The following is a 19,621-nucleotide window of genomic DNA, read 5'->3' on the forward strand; positions in this document are numbered from 1 at the left end:
ATAGTTTTAACCAGAGCAAAATCCCAGTGGATTGAAAATTGGAATGCTTGCATATTGAGGATTTTCTGAGCCACCGGGCGAACGAGGTGTTTCAGATTATGGAGCCGTATTTCAAAATAAATGGATGAATGTGACACACTGTTTCAGTTTGAAATAAATGTAAATGTTTTTAACTCAACTCCTCACCAGCAAAGTGTGCAGTAGTCCTGGTGAGCTGCAGATTTTGTGTGAGGGCAAGTGGAGTAAAACGACAGAAGTTGTTGTAAAGAGCCAACAGACAACTGCTTATGGCCTGCCAGGGGAGTCTTCATTGAATAAATGTCCACACCTATTTAGTAAGAGAACTTCTGATAAACTTTTAGCCATAGATTCCTCATCGTTTGAATATTCCAGAGGCGTCAGATGGGATCCGTAAACTTTTCAGCAGTACCTCCAGCTCTTGTTCCGATTTCACTTCCAGCACCACGATCCACATCGGCCCCAGACACGTCTGCACCAATACCGACTTCACCATCTGAAGAGGCAACTCCGATTATTCTCTCTGAAGCTTGACCCCCCCTTGCCGAATCTGCCCGATGCGCTACTTCCCTCACATGCATTGACACAAGGTTGATAACACTCTGCATTCCCTTTTTGGGACTGAGTCCGATAATGGCTGTGACCCCAGTAATGAGTTTGCTCAGCCCTAACAGGATGACAATTGGTGCGAGTACTTACAGAAGGCTATTGGCCTTAATACTTCCCATAAAATGGATCTTTTTTTCTCTCCTTAGACAAGCCACAGAGGAATCTTCTTCCTAAGCCATGTTGCTGCTATGCTCGGGTTGTCCCTTACTGCCAACCTGTCTAGCTGCTGCAGGGAACCCAGCAGTTTAATGGTAGAGGCTGTAGTACCCAACGCCTCCGTGGCCAAGGTCAGCCTGCCTCCCAGCCCACCAACTTCCACCCTCGCACCATTGCAGCTCCACCTGCCAAACCTCTTTTGCGCGCTCTTACGTGGACACAGCCACCCGGTCAGAAGCCGAATCCACTGAATCATGCAGGGCTGGCAAGCACTCACATTGGACAGGTGACAGGCTCTACAGATTGTTCACAGGGGCTATGCTTTATCCTTTATCCCTTTTCAACTGCACTTTTCACCAGCTCCTCAGCGACTGACGGAGGACCATCTCTCCATTTTGCTGCAGGAAGTGCAAGCCGTTTTAGCCAAAGGGGCTGTTGAGAGGGTGGTGGTGCCAGAAATAGGACTTGGTTGTTTTTCCTGCTACTTTCTGGTGCCCAAAAAGGATGGAGGTCTTTGGACTATTGTAGAACCTGGGCCCTTTCAAGACCTCCTGAGGGAAGTGTAGTGTAGTTCCTATTTTCCCTATAGGCCCTGCGCATTGGAATAACATAAACAGCAGTGTAGATGTAGAAGTGCGGTCTTCTAGGTCCCTACTGACTATGTTAGACTTAATTGGGTTTGTACCAACTAGCTCAGAGGTCACTGGAAACTTTCTTGAATGAATAGGAAGTGATCAGCTTCCCTGGCTCAGACAAGAAGGGATTCAGTTTTCCAACAACCGCATAAACATGACAACTTTGCTCCTCAGAATAAGAGTCAATCTCTAGAGTCGTGTGAAACAATTGACAGCTATTTCACTCAGTCAGTTATGCAAAATTACTTTCACCTGGATGCAGAGAATAGAGAGACGTGCGTTTTCAATAAAAGGTATTATTTATTGAACAGTCTTCCTTCTCATGCAAGAGAAATGAATTGCCACAATTGCAAGACCTGTTATTATAAAAAGTGCGTACAGTAAAAGGAGTATTGCGAAATAATACTGTAAAAGCATTGATATGGTTTCTTAGCCATATGATGGTTAAAATGAATAAAATATATACATTCATATATACATTTGGCTAACGTCCCCAACTGGTGCTTCTAACTACGCCTACCCCAGTGTACCTGAGCTAAGCCTAATACTTGGGAGGGAGTAAGTAGCAGTTTAAGTTAAGTTGGTTTTGCCAAGGGTTTGCTTCAAGAATTCTCTCTAAGGGTTTAGTCAGCACCGTACCTCTGGAATAGAATGTTGGAGGTCTGGTATCTCCTCTCAGGACTTGATATTCCAGTTACCCGCAAGGGTAGGCTGGAAACGCCGGAGCTGGATTTTCTCGGCAGGAGAAAAGACAGCGTCTCTCTCAGCGCGTCAAGGAGGAGGAGGGGCAGCGTCCGTGGGCTTCTCGCATCTGCTGGGCTCTGCAAGGGACAGCTGTTCTGCTCCTGTATTCACCACCACCATCGCGTTTGCTTAAGGCAACGTTGGTATTATTTATACCTGAAAGGTGCCTTGTTTGACGTAAGTTTTTGGACATTAGACGTCAATAAAGATGTCACTAAGAACTGGTCGTTCTTACAGTGCTTGTTAGAGTTCTATTACTAATCAAAACAAAGCAAGCGGGGCTTTCCCAGGTTGCTGAGGGTTTTATCTGTTGAAAGAACTCTGAGTGTTATCTAGGAATCTAAGGAAGTGGCTTCTGCTGTGTCATATACTTTAATGAGCTGCAGAGACGAGTTACTGAAATATGGTTCTGATCGTTTATGCCATTATAGGTATATCTATTGATTATAGCCGTATAGGGGCATAAGGTCACAATATTGATCGGGGTCCTAGATAAAACACAACATCCACTCCACAAATTTATGTCCATCAAATTACTAAAAACTAAAGCAATAAGATGCGCGTGTAATACTTCCCACCCCAAAATACATATTGCATTTGTAATGGCGTATATGAAATACATGGGAGTATAGGTACTGTACGTTTTTAAGCATAGAATTCATTCAAAAATTATTGCATATGTAATCAGTTGAATGATTTTGCGAAAAATTACACATGAAATGTCTCTTAATACAGAAAAGAAGGGCGAGACTATTTCATCACATATAAATACAATTGCTGTAAAATGTGCTAGAGGCCGAGGTAAAGTTTTTTGTCTCTAGATCTAATAGAAGTTCTGTTCTTTAGGAATAGTTCTACTATAAGCAAAAGTATTTGTGCCAGAAAAAGGTAAATATTTAGAAAAATGTTCAATTAAAAAAAAAAAAAAAACTTTTCATGGTGAACGGGGGAATAGAGCTCCAAACGCTTTTCAGTAGTTTTTGTTGATCAAAACTGAAGGCCAAATTCAGAGTTCATGGGAAAGCTGTGCGCCGGAATGTTTTATCCAAAAATTCATTTTTGCTGTTCAGGGGAGAACATCATATCAGACAGGCTCTTTCAGAATAGGTCTACATATTCAGGTGACAGTTCGACCAGGTTCGATAGTGCAGTAACCTGGCAGGTGTGAGAATGATTGCTATCATCGATGTTTGGATCACCAAGGCTCACAGAAGGCCGTACCCGGGTGATGTTGCTTTCATGTACCGCTTCACTGCCGCCACCTAGTCGTAGCGCAGGAGTCTCAACGAATGCCGTCATCAGGATTGGTAGCCGCTGGGGACAAGACGATGCATGAGCCGTTACAGGACTTAGCAAAGTATCGATATCCATTGGTACTGCTGATGGTAGTGCAAGACAGGTGTCTAACACGCATTCTTCTCCGCATAACATACATCGAAGCGCAGGTAAGATGCAGGTCTGCCATATAGGTCTGAATGAAAGAAACCAGGCCATGTTCAGATCTCTCAGCCGGGCCAATCCAAGGACTCTAGTTATGCGGTCCCGGTAGCGTACTGCTAGGATCGTTTCTTCCATCTTTGCCGGAGTCATGTCTGTGTTTTGGCTTGCCATATCAGAGCAGGAGGGTCAAAAATAAAATGCCTGCTACAAGTCCCAAAATTAGGGGTATGCCGCCAAAGACTGAATGGACAAAATTGGGAATAATTCCCAGAATTGCTTTGAATGGTGTTAATAGTCCCAAAAAAATCGTCTTAAATACGTTTGAGATACCAACGGCATCCGACATATTTAGAATTTGGCTTAGCATTTCTGTGAAATGCACGGGGCAATTTGTTGATAAATGGTCATGTATCTCCGATGTTGTCCTTGTCCTGTCCTTTTGATGATGTAATGGGCACTGTTTTCTGTAAAAGCACAGACTTCATTCTGCTTAAAGTATCAATTCGTATAGAAGAGACATTCAAAGGAGGCCAAATCGGCGTCTCGGAATCTCCAGGGCCGTTTGGAAACAATGCCTGCATACAGCAAGTGACCATGGAAGACACACTTACCAGATATGCTTTCCCTGGCATCAAGCCACAACAGCTGTGATCCGTTATTAGAATGTAACTCCCGTTAGAAAGCTGCCTAAAGAAGGGCTCTATCTGTGTTGCAGGTGTGACGTGCTGGTGGCATGAAAGGTTATTTGAAGTCCCTTCACAGGCCCCATGTAATTTAATACCCTGGCACAAAAGTATACCGCTTAGTGAATGTTTGCAATTTTCACCACTAAGAAATAAATTTTTGTGGTTGTCACTGTAGCATGTGTGTGTATATGGTAATTTCCATGATGACTTAATGTACCCTTTACCCAATCGTTCATACTGGCCAGTCGGTATATACTCAAGGCAATTTTTAAATCGGAAAGTTGTTATCGGAATTGTGATAATCCTGTGTATTATCCATTCAATGACAGGTCTTTCTGACATTGTCAATGGTAATCTCTCAAGTTTTTTGATGCTCAGGATTGTATAGTCTGCTCCTTTCTGTGCCAAACTGATTTGTTTATCAGTAAGGTTAAAGATGGAAAACAATGACGTTGTGTTGATTAAACGCCATGGCACATAGCCTGAACGAAGATTTTGCAGCGTCCAGCCTAGCTGTACAATAGAACGTAATTGCGACTGGCCATGTTGTAACATTAGCAAGGATTTATCTATTATATCTATGGCAGATGATACAATACTGTCCAGTTAATATATTCTGGAGGACAGTCATTAACCCATTGTCCACAACAGAAAGTGATTTTTCCAAATTAATACGATCAATTTCTCGTATTTTTTCTGCTGTTTCAATTTGTGTTACTTTCCATGCCTCGTTGTATGCCGCATATATACTTGCCGCTATGAAACGTTTCTGACGCTGTTTGCGTGGTTCCATAATGAAATCGCGCAAATCAGCACCATCTTTAAGTAAAGATAAGTGTTGCTTAATTTCTGCCAGTGTGGATGATTCTAGCCATTCAAGGCACAGCTTCCCTACACTGTATGTTGTTACTATCCCTGGAACGTTGTCTCTGGGAGTATCTAGGGTCTGGTCTGGTCATTTTTAACCCCTGTGTTTTGTTCAGGAATCTATCTTGACAGTTATTCGTGTCAGTAGGCCAGATTAACCACTTTTTCCAATCAGGATGTGTTCTGTTTGGATGTAAAATTTTTGATACGTCTATTTCAATATCTGTGGTTGCATTATCAGGTATTGGCTTTGGAATAGACGGGTTGTTAAGGTCTTTAATCTTAGCTAGGCCAAGACAGGTTGTTTGGTGAATTGTGTCATTTAAGAACATTATTTGTTCTGGGATCATGCAGGCTCGAAATAATGCTTCTAGGCCTTGTACCTGCCAATCTTTTGTACCCCAGATGTTTTTTGTTTCAATGTTGTTTTTCCAGAAATCAAAACCAAATGTCATAATTTTTTCATAAAATGCTTCTGAATATATCAATTTAGTATTTGTCAGCATTGTTTTCGTCCCTGTTTTATCCAACAGTTTATAATAAAACGTTTCTGCATCACTTGTGTTAAACCCTGAGAAGTATTGGAATTTCTCAAAAAACGTTTTTGAACTACTTTTAGGTGGAGTAGCACAATGTTCCCATTGGTTATATTTAAAAACATTTCTAGGTTGAGCAGATTTATGCAAAAAGTGGTCTGCGTAATGTGAGAAACAGTACATTTGTTCATAATTAGATGAACCTTGTAAATAATCATGGTCTGTAAATCTTGCGGACAACACTAAATCCAACATCATATTATTTATACTTTCAAAATCCCAATCATCAGAGAATGTACTTGGTTTTACAAAGTCACTTAATGAAAACTTGAACTGGTGAGGATATTTCAAGATCTCGACCGGGCCATATACTTCATAGTCAGTCTTGTCCCACACTACCCCGCCGGGTATTGGAATGGCTGTGACATTTACTGATGATAGTCCTCTTTTCTTGGCGTGAGATGATTTGTGAGGTTTTAGAACTAAGTTGATGTTCTGACTTGCTGTGTCCATTGAACTGTATTTTCCCAAACAAAAGTACCATGATGAGCCAAAGCAGGAGGAAAAATACACCTAGCCCAAACCAAAACTCTAACCATGGAGAAATAAGGTAAGTTTCCTTGAGTTGATAAAAGAGTTCTGTTGTTTTTTCTTTAAAAGTCTTTGTTTCTGGCGTCACTTCAGGGTCGCTTTGATCTTCCAAAAAGTTATCGAAGTTGATGAAGTAGCCAGAGGCAGTTCTGTCGATTGTTGGAATTGTTTTCTCCATTTGCCTTTCATTAGCACATTCTGATGCTACATCATTGTAGACTGGAGTTTCATGACGAACTGTTTCAATCTGTGTTTCAAGAGGCATGAGTTCCATGGCTATATTGCATAGTCCCTCTCTGTGCACTGTAGGTTTATCAAATGTGATTAGTCTTTCAGTTTGAACCTCTTGGATTGTTGCAAATTTCGGTATTCTGTTATTTCTTGGGAGTCCACTTGGCCTACTGTTGATTATAGGCCACATGCTTGTGGTTTTACCAGGTCGATTGATACAACTCTGTTCTCCTTTTTACCAGCAAGTGGCGGTAGTACTACTGATCTTGTTCCGTTGATTGCTAAGACAGGTACTGCTTTTCTGTGAGAAGGCCCAAATTCCTTCTTCACCGCTATTTTCTCTCTGACCAGATCCACAAACTTTGGAATCCAGACAGGTCTTGCTGGGACAGATGGTGTCTTCAGTGGTAGTTGGCTGTTGCTTTATTTTTATGTTGCTTAAGGATTTTCTTGTTTCATTCAAGTCCTGTAAAACAGCCAAACGATCTTTGATGTCAGTCTTTATTTTTATCTTTAACCACTGAAGCCTGACTATCAAGATCCTGAACATGCATTCTAATTCCGAACAATAGTTCGTACGGGCTGAAACCTTTTAGAGAATTTCTTGGCAAATTATTAAGACTACGTTGGACACTTATTAAATGTTTGACTCACCCATCACCCGAACCTAATACCCTCGCTGTTATAGATTGCTTTATGTCACGGTTTTTTCTTTCCACTACACTGTTTCCCTCCGGGTGGAATGGACAAGAGAATCGCAACCCAATGCCCATACTGGCCATGGCCTCCTTATAAGCTTGAGAGCTGAAAGCAGGACCCTGGTCCGAATGAAACATGGCAATTGCGTATGTGCCGATAAAGACTCTCAGATCTTTTATAACAGCCGAGCGCTGGGGCCACATTTTTTAAAGTGAATGTAGTCTTAAACAATTAATAGGACGATGGATTGCATGTGGACAGCATTACCCTGTCCATAAAAGGTATCTGTGCAACAGGCTGGACCGGTTCACTACTGCGTTCTCTGCTGCAGTCTTGACAGTTTTTTGCAAATATTTGATGTTGCACGCTCATCCCCGGCCACCAGTATACTGATTGTAATTCAGTCAGAGATTCTTTGATCTTTTTGTGCCTCTGACCCAATCCCATGTGTGCGTCTGCTATTAAAAAGATTCACAGATTCGTGTTTGGAATGTCCCTATCCCCCACTCCAGGGATTCGAGCAAAAGGAACGGAGTTTGCATCAATTACGTATGCATAATTGAGTGGATAGTTCATGGGTAGTGCTGCACAGTCGCCTTTTAAGGACGTTTTTACTGCCAGCAGGGTCTCCCCATCTATATATTTTTCTGAACGCTTTTTTGTGGCTACGGAAGCCGGTTTAGTTGCTTCCGCTATGCCTGTATTAGCCAATGAATTCCCTGCAACGTGAACGCCATCACGTTGATGACTCAGAGTGTGTATCACATGAGTCTTTTGTAGTTCTTTCTGTAAAATAACTACTTGCTTCCAAAGCATTTTATGCTTGATTGTGGCACCGGTGTCATATTTGTAATCTTTTTGAATCCAGCTCTGCAACTCATTATTGTAAGAGTTGGCGCAAAAATGCAAATCGCACACGATTAGTGTCGGGAATTCACATTCTGCATTTTCAAGCGCCATCTTTAAAGCTCTGATTTCAGCTCGCTGTGCCGAACATTTTCTCAGTGATTCAGTTTTTGTTATTTTCGGTCTGAATTTACCGCAGAGCCAGCGACCTTTAACAATCGCACAGGCTGCATCATAGGATTTATTTTCTACATTGTAATGCTGTACAAATCTGTCTGTATAGATTATACAGGAGTACTGTTGTAGAGGAAGAATTTCGATTGGCAGAGGATATTCTTTTTCATAAGTTAAATCATTCAGTTTTTTCATGTGCGGGCGAAATAGTATTTCACGTCTTCTGTGCAAGAGAATTTTCCCACTGTATCCATTTCGGATCCAGTGACACTGTAGGCAGGTTTACTGGGCTGAATAGTGCCTCGAAGGCGGATTCTGCTGTGAGAACAGTGATCCTTTTGCCTTGTGCTAGTTCTCGTTCTTTAGCTATAGCAGTTTGCACTGCTTTCACAGTATTTTCTGTGAGACTGAATGTTTTTTCTGCTTGTGTGTACAAGTGAGATTTTTAAGCTATTGGTACCATTTCTCCCTCATTAGAGGCCAGGTACGTGAATCCGCATCTTCCTGGGATGACTCGGATTACAAGGTTGATTGTATTGTCACGTGTTTCTAATTTTGTTTTTGCTAACATGTCCGTTTGTAATGATCTCAAAATTTCTGTGTGTTTTTGAGTCCAGTTGATTGGTTTAAAATCAGGTTTAATTAATTCGTAGAGCGGTTTAACCCTCTCCGCATAATTTAGAATGTAAGTTCTTCCGAAATTCAGGAAGCCTAGAATCGATTGTAAGTTTTTCAGCGTTTTTGGTGCTTGGAGTACAGCGCACTTCTCTAAGAAGTTGTCCGCTAGGCTTTTTCCTTCACTTGATAATTCTTATCCTAAAAATAATACTGTCAGATGGGCAACTCTTGACTTTTTAAAGTTGAATTTGTAACCCTCTGCAGCGAACCCAAGTATTATGGTGTTCACCCTTTCAAGTGGATATCCAAGTCGTCGTCTGTTAGATAGATGTCATCGACGTAAGATAATGCCTCATCATCATACATTTGTAGTAACTCTGTTACTCTGGCTGAGAATAGTCCGGGGCTGTTCTTGAATCCCTGTGGGAGCCTACAGAAATTTTTCTGTGACTCCATTATTGAGAAAGCGGTCAAGTATCTGCTTTCTGGTGCAATATTTTGACAAAAGAAACCATTAGATATGTCTAATGTCGTTTTATATTTTTTGCGAACTATGTTATTCATTAGTGCAGCACTATGCGAATTTTGTACTGCAAATGTTTTGCAGCATGAGTTAAGGTGTCTGTAGTCCAAGACTAGACGATATGAATCGTCCGGTTTGGAGACAGGAAACAAAGGATTGTTCATTTGAGAGATGCATGTTTCAATCACCCCCTGGTATTCAAGTTGATCTAAAATCTCCCTGACCTGTTTTTTAGCTTCTTGCGTAACTGGGTACTGCCTTTGTGCAGTCGGTTGACATTTTAACTGGATTTTGTGAGGAGGAGAGTCCTCATCCCATCCTACATGATTTTTATATAATGCTGGTGCCTGGGCTACTGCCCATTTCCTTGCATATATATATTTAGTGTGAATCGGAATGTGATTCGAGAAGGCAGGCATAATCATTTCTTCGCCATGAAGGCACTCCCTGACAAACTCTGGGGGCCAAACTTTCTCAGCTAACAGGATGTCATAACCTTTTGAGAGGTTATCCCAAAATAGACCCCTTATTTTCCTAGTCTTATCTCCCTCTATACGCAGTGTTATTTCGTATATCTTATGAGGTTCGCTTACTCTGGTGTCGGCAGTTTCTACTTGAATATATTCATTCGTGTCCACTGTCTCCAGTTCACTCATCAGGATCTTGCGAGCTATGGTGATTTCTGCTGCACTGTCTAGCATTGTCTGTGCCCAGTCCCCGTTTTTCAGCTGTGTCCTCCGTATTCTCGGCATGTTCGATTACTCTAATACTGGCTACCTTCTTTCTTGGAAATTGTAATTTTTTACTTTGAGCAGGTTCCTTGCCTTTGGACTTGGTATGCTCTCACGGGTCTGACCGCCCTCTTTCTGATTTCTGCGAAAAAGATCGAGAGGGACGTGTATCAATACTTTGATATCTAGCAGGCTTTTTCAAGTTATCCCTATTTCTTAGGTTATATCTTTTCTCAGAGGGCTCCCTCTGGGGAGACTGGTGTTCTCGAGTCGGAGTTCTTTCCCTCCGTCGAGGAGACCTTCCTCTGGTCTGGAAAACTTTTTCCTTGGGAGTGGATTGTTTATTTCCATCCCAGCTCTTTTTAGGAGTGTTTAAATTATTTTTAATAAACGATTTTTCAGGATTTTAGAGTAGTTGGGGTTTTACTGGTTTCCCACCCAAGCTGTCTCTACCTAATTCTTCATAACATTTTTCTATAATTCTGGCAAGCTCAATTGGTTGATCTGTTATATCTGTTTCCTTCAATTTCTGGCGGATCGCCACAAATGCTGCTTCTCCTTTTATATTGGCTAGTAATATAGCCGAGACCTGCTTTGAAGTCTTTCAGTAATTTCATACCAAGAGTTAAAGCAGGTTCTGGACCGTATTCATTCTGAATCTGTTTTAGCACATCTGGTATTACCGCCATTGACGGAACACCATGTGTTTTTGTGTAAATGGAAGCAAAAACTGTACCCCAAGTGTCACAGTCCTCAAAATGTGGTGCCACCCCCATTGGAAGGCAGATGGTCAGAATTCTGTGTTTCTCAATAGGGGTAGTATTCAGAAATACTGCCTCTATTTGAGTAATTTTCTGAGCTAACCAGAAAGGAATTTGTTCCCGTTTTATGGGTGTTTTACCAAGACATGATTGTATGTTCTGTGGTGTAATTTTATTTGTGTCCCCCTGATGAGGGGTCAGCTGTGGAACATTAACAGCTGTTTGGACTGTTGCAGTCCGCATTACATATTGGACTAACTGTCTATGTATTTTGATTAATGTTTTTAGCTGTGCTAAAAGTTCTTCTTTTGACATTCTATCAATGTCCGGATGTGGTGTGTAGCTGGCTAGAACCGGCCACGTTGCTCCTGGTCTACCTAGTGGACCGAGCCTGGTAATATGATCATTGTGTTTTAGGGCGCCTTTAAACCAGAGCAGATGCTCTTGGTATTTTAATGGGATTTCAATCTCCTCGAAAGGAGCGTACTCATCCGGTGGATCCTCTATTTTGTAATAGTGGAACTCGTGTGTTGTAGCGTTTGCCTCTGGAAATTTTATCCAAGAATAGAAATGTCTGCCGATATTCATGTGCCTCTATCACGAAGACGACTGTGCCACCTTGTGTGGTCAGTCCGTTTTCTATACGTTTTAACGTTATAGTTTTTCTTATGTTGACCAGGATGATTATTGCACCCGGTTCATTAATTCCTGTAACATCGGGACCCCGCTGAGTCGCATTTACTGCGGCTTCAGCGGTTCCGTTGTTCCCGCCTTCTCCTGGCATTTTACTGTCAGGAAGGTCTTTTGTTGCAGATCAGGTTTCAAGGAAACAAAGATTAGGTGCACAATATTTTGGAACACTGTATCCTTCAACGTTGAATAAACCAGAAGCTCTACATAGGAATCTCTTCCTACTAAGTTCGGGCGGATTTTAACCTTTCACCCACTCCAGACGTCTATTGGAGTATTTACGGGAGAAAGGGTCTGTGTGAAAAAAGCACGACTGAGTTACTCTAACGTCTTGCGTTAGTTTTATCGCCTTACCAAACGTTGGGCGCCATGTAGTGTAGTTCCTATTTTCCCTATAGGCCCTGCGCATTGGAATAACATAAACAGCAGTGTAGATGTAGAAGTGCGGTCTTCTAGGTCTCTACTGTTTATGTTAGACTTAATTGGGTTTGTACCAACTAGCTCAAAGGTCACTGGAAACTTTCTTGACTGAATAGGAAGTGATCAGCTTCCCTGGCTCAGACAAGAAGGGATTCAGTTTTCCAACAACCGCATGAACATGACAACTTTGCTCCTCAGAATTAGAGTCAATCTCTAGAGTCGTGTGAAACAATAGACAGCTATTTCACTCAGTCAGTTATGCAAAATTACTTTCACCTTGATGCAGAGAATAGAGAGACTGGTGTTTTCAATAAAAGGTATTATTTATTGAACAGTCTTCCTTCTCATGCAAGAGAAATGAATTGCCACAATTGCAAGACCTGTTATTATAAAAAGTGAGTACAGTAAAAGGAGTATTGCGAAATAATACAGTAAAAGCATTGATATGGTTGCTTAGCCATATGATGGTTAAAATGAATAAAATATATACATTCATATATACATTTGGCTAACGTCCTCAACTGGTGCTTCTAACTACGCCTACCCCAGTGTACCTGACCTAAGCATAACACTTGGGAGGGAGTAAGTAGCAGTTTAAGTTAAGTTGGTTTTGCCAAGGGTTTGCTTCAAGAATTCTCTCTAAGGGTTTAGTCAGCACCGTACCTCTGGAATAGAATGTTGGAGGTCTGGTATCTCCTCTCAGGACTCGATATTCCAGTTACCCGCAAGGGTAGGCTGGAAATGCCGGAGCTGGATTTTCTCGGCAGGAGAAAAGACAGCGTCTCTCTCAGCGCGTCAAGGAGGAGGAGGGGCAGCGTCCGTGGGCTTCTCGCATCTGCTGGGCTCTGCAAGGGACAGCTGTTCTGCTCCTGTATTCACCACCACCATCGCGTTTGCGTAAGGCAACGTTGGTATTATTTATACCTGAAAGGTGCCTTGTTTGACGTAAGTTTTTGGACATAAGACGTCAATAAAGATGTCTCTAAGAACTGGTCGTTCTTACAGTGCTCGTTAGAGTTCTATTACTAATCAAAACAAAGCTAGCGGGGCTTTCCCAGGTTGCTGAGGGTTTTCTGTTGAAAGAACTCTGAGTGTTATCTAGGAATCTAAGGAAGTGGCTTCTGCTATGTCATATACTTTAATGAGCTGCAGAGACGAGTTACTGAAATATGGCTCTGATCGTTTATGCCATTATAGGGATATCTATTGATTATAGCCGTATAGAGGCATAAGGTCACAATATTGATCGGGGTCCTAGATAAAACACAACAGAAGAAGATACAAAATGCTCACACATCACCTCTGGGGTCACCGAGGCATTTTCCTTGCGATGAACCACCTGACAGGATTGTTGAATGCCAGGACGGACAGGCTCAGCCCTTAGTGCCTGACGGACCATGAATGGCAGTTTAACCCAGAGTTGGCACAAGGTTTCTATGGCAAATGAGGAGATCCTTGGCTGAATCTTGTAACCACTACAGAGAACGTTCGGTGTCAGCACTTATGTGCTTTGGAATTCCCAAGGCATCGCTCGGAGATGCATTGCATCTCAAGTGAAAGTGGACACCTGGATGCCTTTCCACCAATACCACTCATGCCAAATTTTCTCAAAAACATCAAAACCAATTAGCTCTGGATTGGGCACAGAGAGTATGGTATCCAGGATTCTTGGGCTTGAGCATGTGTCTGATCAAGCCGGCCCTCCAGGAGGACCTGCTGTTGCAGCAGCAGGCCAGGGTCATGCATTTGGGCCTACACAATCTCCACCTTCATGCTTGGAGATTGAACAGAGACAGCTGGACACCATAGACCCTTCCCCGAAATTGGTTGATGTCATCTTAGCCTCCAGGCATCCCCGACTAAACCTGTGTACGCCTGTTGCTGGGAACAATTTGTGACATGGTTCGGTACAGACCAGAATACCCCCACCTGGCCAAATGATCTAACGTTTTGTTATTCGCTCAGTCTCTTGCTCAGCAAGGTTTTAATTTGGGTACAGTTGAGGGTTATCTTTCAGCCTACAACATGTGTTACTCCCTTCTCTTTGTCATGCCCAGTGGGTCCATAATCTGGTCCTGACATCTCTAATGTGCTCTCCTTTTGAACCACTTCACAGCTGTCCTTACAGCTCCTTACTTTCAAGACGGTGTTCCTCATCACCTTATCTTGGCATGTGAGTGAGCTTCAGGCTCTGTGTCCATCCGCCATACAATTCCTTCTATCCAGACTAACTGGTTCTGGGGAGTTGGGCATCCTTCCTTTCAAAAGTTGTGATCTGTTCCACGTCGATCAAACCTTCAAGGGAGTACTCCGCTTCTCTCAAATATCACTGGGTGGACTATCAGCTCTTATGGGGTTCTCTGAAACTAAAATAGGCAAGGTAGTGCAGAAAAGACCCATCTCCTACTGGATCGTGCTCTGCATTGAGATCTGCTTTGCATTGGCCAAAAAGCAGCCTCCAGAATGACTGCATGCTTATTCCACATGGGCCAAAGCTGCTACCACTGCTTTGCTACTCTGAGTCCCTGTCCTGGACATCTGCCAGATGGCTACATGGGTGTCCCTTGATACTTTCACGAAGCACTAGTGCGTGGCAGTCAGGGTCGCCAAGAGGGGCGTTTTGCCTGCTTAGTCCCGATGTACTCTCTGGTTTGAATCCATTTACAGACCTCCAATCCCCACACTGAATGGGTAGTGCTTTGGTATCGATTCAGAAGCGGAGTCTTCTGCGATAGAAGTTGCTATCTGAAGAACTAAATTACTTAAATTTGCTAAGGCTCCATTTAGCCTCAGATTTCTCACCCATCCTCCCCTCCTTCTTGTTCTGTGATTGGATTCTGTTTATTGAAAAGTCCCAAGTCTAGGAATCTGCACACTATCTAACTATTTTGCTTTTCGAACTCTGTCTGTGGGCTTGGACAGTCTTGAAAATCACTGACTCCTCGTGCCGAAGTGGCACCTATAAAGGTTCTGCATGTCATTTACAGAGCGGTACTGCGGTACTGACTGACCACACTGGCATTGGTAAAGCAGATTCCGCTCTTAACTTTGTAAAGAAAGGAAAATAGATCTACTTGAAAATGCTACTCCGTGTGGAAAAGGGGTTGTAAAGCAGATGAAGAGAATGATTAAGAGTTTCCAGCCCACACTTCATAGAGCATGTCTCCTGCAGAAACAAAAACATCACAAAAAACCCACATCATAAAGAAAAAAATATTAGCTGTTAACTTTATTCAAAGCTACTGCAGAACTTGGCTGAATGGGTTCAAATATTTGAAAAGCAGCAATATTTTTCCTAATATTTTGAATACCTAATGTGTATTTGTAAAGCGCACTTTGGCCACAACGGGTATTTCAGATCTGAATAACAAATGTTTATTGTTACCCAACTAATTGTTACTCATTTTATTGACTTCAGAAAGGATGAAAGGCTGAGTGGACACTTGGATTTGAACCTGCGATCATGAGGTCAAACACAAGCCCCTACAGTGGACTCATTAGTCCACAAAGCAACCAGACCCTGTGCCAGTCTGGATGCCTGGTTTAAGTGATTCAGGGTAAATCTCGAGATGAACCTTCATTTGCCTTAAGGGAATGGGTGGATGGCAGTTTTAGGCATTTTGAGTCCTCCAGATAATTGCAAATTTCCCTCTTTGTGGCTATTCTCATTTGTGGTGGGAGGTTTTGAAGGCTGGTCACTTGCTTCCAAGACCTAATGCAGATGTGGTTGTGCGAATCGGCTCTGGAAACCGATACCCGCCAAAATATAAAATAACACATGTATATTTCTCTCAATAAAACCCAGTTAATAGTATAACAATTTGTTTTAGAGCAGGTCAGGTGGCTCCAGACCATTCAGTATAGTAGGCTCAAATAAATGCTTAACTATGCCCTCTTTGTGCCACTACCAGCAATTTTCATGATTCTGTGGACAGATTGACACTGTAATTAATTCTGATTTTTACAAATCTAGCATTCTTGGAAATGTGCTGCATTTGAACCTCACAGAACAGAGCACTGTGATGGCCGGGTTATTGATATGCACCAGGCTGTTGTACACTCAAATATTGGTTCTCCCATGCAATCAAATTCTCAATCTTCAAAGAGCAAGGAATACAAATGGCATCCTAACCTAGAGGAAAAGAAAATAGTCCATTTCTTTCTTAGCTTTTCTTTCTCTGCTACCTGTTAGATTATTTTTAAACTAATATGGTGTGATTGTGGGTGTGCCGCAGGCTGGAAAATCAGGCAAGGAGGCCGGATATAGTGGGCTATGCCTGTGTTTTATTATACATAAGTCGGAAAACAGGAGGGTCATAAACAGAAGAGATCCAAAGGAGAGTGTCCGGGTCCTCTTCGGGGCTTAGGTCTGGTTCCTTTCTTCGGGACTTGTGGCGGGTCTGACGTCTGGGATGAACCTCTGAGGGCAATAAGAGAAACAAAGGTACCGTTAGTCCTGGCTGGGACTCTAGTGAGATAGAACTCACCGTCACCCGGGTAGTGAGGGATGGAGAGAAGACCGTGAGGAAGGGAGGTATCGAGAGGGGGGGGGGGGGAATAAAGGATAAGTATACAGCGAGACTGAGTCTGGTAAGGTCGTGAGGGGGAGGACTTTCTACACAGTGACGTTGCTTTACAAGTATTACACAGTGCAACTACTACGAGGTTTGTGCCTAAGAGTTATTTACACGGTATTTACAACAAGCCCCTAGCGTGCTCTGAGATGGAATTACGGGTACTCACACGGTCCGCCACAACTCTCCAGTGAGTCGCGGCCGCTCTTCAGCCACCTCCTAGGGACTCCACCAATCTTCCGTCCACACGTCTTCTTCGGGGTTCGCCTGCTCTCAGTCTTCGGCGCCAGTCCGAGTGTCCTGCCACGATGCTCCGACGGCGTTCTGGTCTCCGCGTTCGGTTTTCACTTGTTCTGGCGCTGCCACGGGGGTGGGACTTCCGGGGTCGGAGGGAAGTGCTTCCTGTTGATGTTGACCTCCGGTTGGTTCCTGCAAGACAGAGAGGGGCGGGGGTCTCCTTGTCATGGTTACTGTTCCGGGACTAGTTCCCGACACAGGAGAATGTCCGAGGGGGCTTACACCTGGCAAACAAGATAGCGGTATGTTTCTGAGAGGGCCTAGTCCTGGCGGGGAAGATAGCGGGATCGTATCACATCCCCTTCCCCTAGCTGTCCTTCCTGTACGGGTTGGGGACAAGGGATATCGGGATAGGAAATCAGCGTTGCCCTGGTCTGTTCCCTTCCGATGTTCTGTTCTGAAATGGAAGGGCTGGAGGGACAGGAACCAACGGAGGACCCGGTCGTTATGTCCTTTATTCCGGGCCACCCACTCCAAAGGGGCGTGATCTGTGTAGATCGTGAAGTCTCGGCCCTCCAGGTAGTAACGTACGCTTTCGACAGCCCATTTTATTGCAAGCGCTTCTTTTTCCACCATGGCGTAGTTCTTTTCCCTGGGGAACAGTTTCCTGCTGATAGAGGATGGGTTTTTGTTTTGTTCCCTAGGTCGTCTTTTTGGGATAGGACGGCCCCCAAGCCCTGGTCTGAGGCATCAGTCTGTAAAACGAAGGGTAGGGAATAGTCGGGGCTTACCAGGACAGGGCTGGAAGTCAGGGCATGCTTCAGGTCTGAAAAGGCCTGCCATAATAAGGGAGTGGGGTTTTTCAGGGCAACCTCGGTTTGGGTAGTTTTCTTCAGGAGGTCCGTAAGGGGAGCTGCTCTCTTTGAGAAATTGGGAACAAATCTACGGTAATAGCCCAGGAGTCCCAGAAAGGCTTGGAGGTCCTTTTTCGTCTGAGGAAAGGGAAGGGACTGGATGGCTTCGGTTTTGGTTTTCTGGGGTCTTATCAGGCCTTCACCCAAGAGATAGCCCAAGTATTTGACGGTTTGTGCTGCAAGGGTTGTTTTGGCGGGGTTGATGGAAAAACCAAAGGAGCCTAGGGAGGAGACGACATCGAAAAGATGTACTAGATGTTGAGCCCAGCTATCACTGTAAATGATAATGTCTTCTAAGTAGGCTCCTTCATACAGAGAGTATGGCCGTAAGACATGGTTCATGGCTCGCTGAAAAGTAGCGGGGCGCCATGAAGCCCAAAAGGCATGACTATGAACTGAAACAACCTCTTAGGGGTGGAGAAGGCGGTTTTCTTTTATCTTGTTCCCTGACGGGTATCTGCCAGTAGCCTTTGCAGAGATCTAGGGTGGAGATATATTTGGCCTTACCTATCCTTTCGACCATTTCATCAACCCGAGGTAAGGGATAGGTGTCGAAATTGGATACCTTATTGACCTCTCGATAATCTATGCAGAACCTGACAGACCCGTCAGGTTTTGGTACAAGGACAATAGGGGAATTCCAGTCGCTTACTGAGGGTTCTATGATCCCTATCCTTTGCATTTCCTCTATCTCTCTTCGTATGACTGTCCGGCGAGCCTCTGGGACTCTGTAGGGTCGCAATCGGACAACCTTCCCTGGTTCTGTTTCTATGGCATGTTCAGTGATCGTGGTCCGCCCCGGATAGAAAGAGAAGACCCCTTGCACGGGTAACAGGGCTTCTCGGAGTTCCCGGGTTTGTACCGTGGTTAACTCGGGATCCAGGCAGGGGTCAAAAGGAAAAGGAGATGGCAGCCTGGACCCGGACAGGACAGGACGGGGCCCTTCCCACTTTTTCAGGAGATTTACATGGTATATCTGGGACGTGGCCCAAGTGGGGTCCAGTTCAACCTCATAGGTAACCGGGATCACCTGTCGTCGGATGGCATATGGCCCCTGACATTGTCCCAGGAGTTTCTGGTCAGAAGAGGGCATCATCAGGAGGACTAGGTCCCCGATGGCGAAGACACGGGTTCTAGTGCCCTTGTCGTACTGTCTCTTTTGGGCGCTTTGGGCGCTCTCTAGGTTCTGTCTGACTATGTACAGAATCACCGACAGGTGGGTTTTCAAGTTGTCTATGTATTCTGGGAGTGGTCGTGTGCGATCCGGTTCCGCTTCCCAGGTCTCCTGAGCCATGTCTAATACGGTATGAGGGGGGCGGCCATACAGCAACTTGTAGGGGGAATAGCCAGTGCTGCTCTGCGTCTTACACCGGATGGCGAATAGAGCCAGCTGTAACATTTCTTCCCACCGTTTTGCTTCTAGACCTAATAGCTTTTTCAGGGTTCGTTTTAATGTGGCGTTATAGCGCTCAACCAAACCGTCGGTTTGCGAATGGTACGCTGACATCCTGATTTGTTTTATCCCTAATTGGGAACAGACCGGTTTCATAAGTGCTGAAACAAAAGGCGTGCCCTGATCAGTCAGGATTTCCCGGGGAAACCCTACCCGGGAGAAAATAGAGATAAGGACCTTGGGGATATTCTGAGCAGTAGGTTGACGCAAGGGTATGGCTTCAGGGAAGCGAGTGGCATAATCTACTATGACTAAAGCATAGCAACACCCGCTTCGTGAGGGCAGGAGGGGTCCTATGATGTCCATCCCTATTCTGCTAAACGGGATGTCAATGATGGGGAGGGGTTGTAGTGGTACCCTAGGTGGCCGATAACAACTATGTTTTTGACAGACCGTGCATTCGCGGCAGTAGGTTTTAATTCGCTGGTGCACGCCGGGCCAGTTGAATTTCTCAAAGACCGCCTGACT

The 19,621-nt window shown here is 43.9% G+C and overlaps 1 protein-coding gene across 1 annotated transcript in view; it reads left to right on the forward strand.

Moving 5' to 3' along the window:
* The window catches only part of PLEKHG3 (pleckstrin homology and RhoGEF domain containing G3), a 608,515-nt gene that overhangs the window by 507,419 nt on the left and 81,475 nt on the right, over positions 1-19,621 (forward strand). The window lies entirely within an intron of this gene.

Source organism: Lissotriton vulgaris, chromosome 9 (genome assembly GCF_964263255.1).
Source record: "Lissotriton vulgaris chromosome 9, aLisVul1.2, whole genome shotgun sequence".
NCBI lineage: Eukaryota > Metazoa > Chordata > Amphibia > Caudata > Salamandridae > Lissotriton > Lissotriton vulgaris.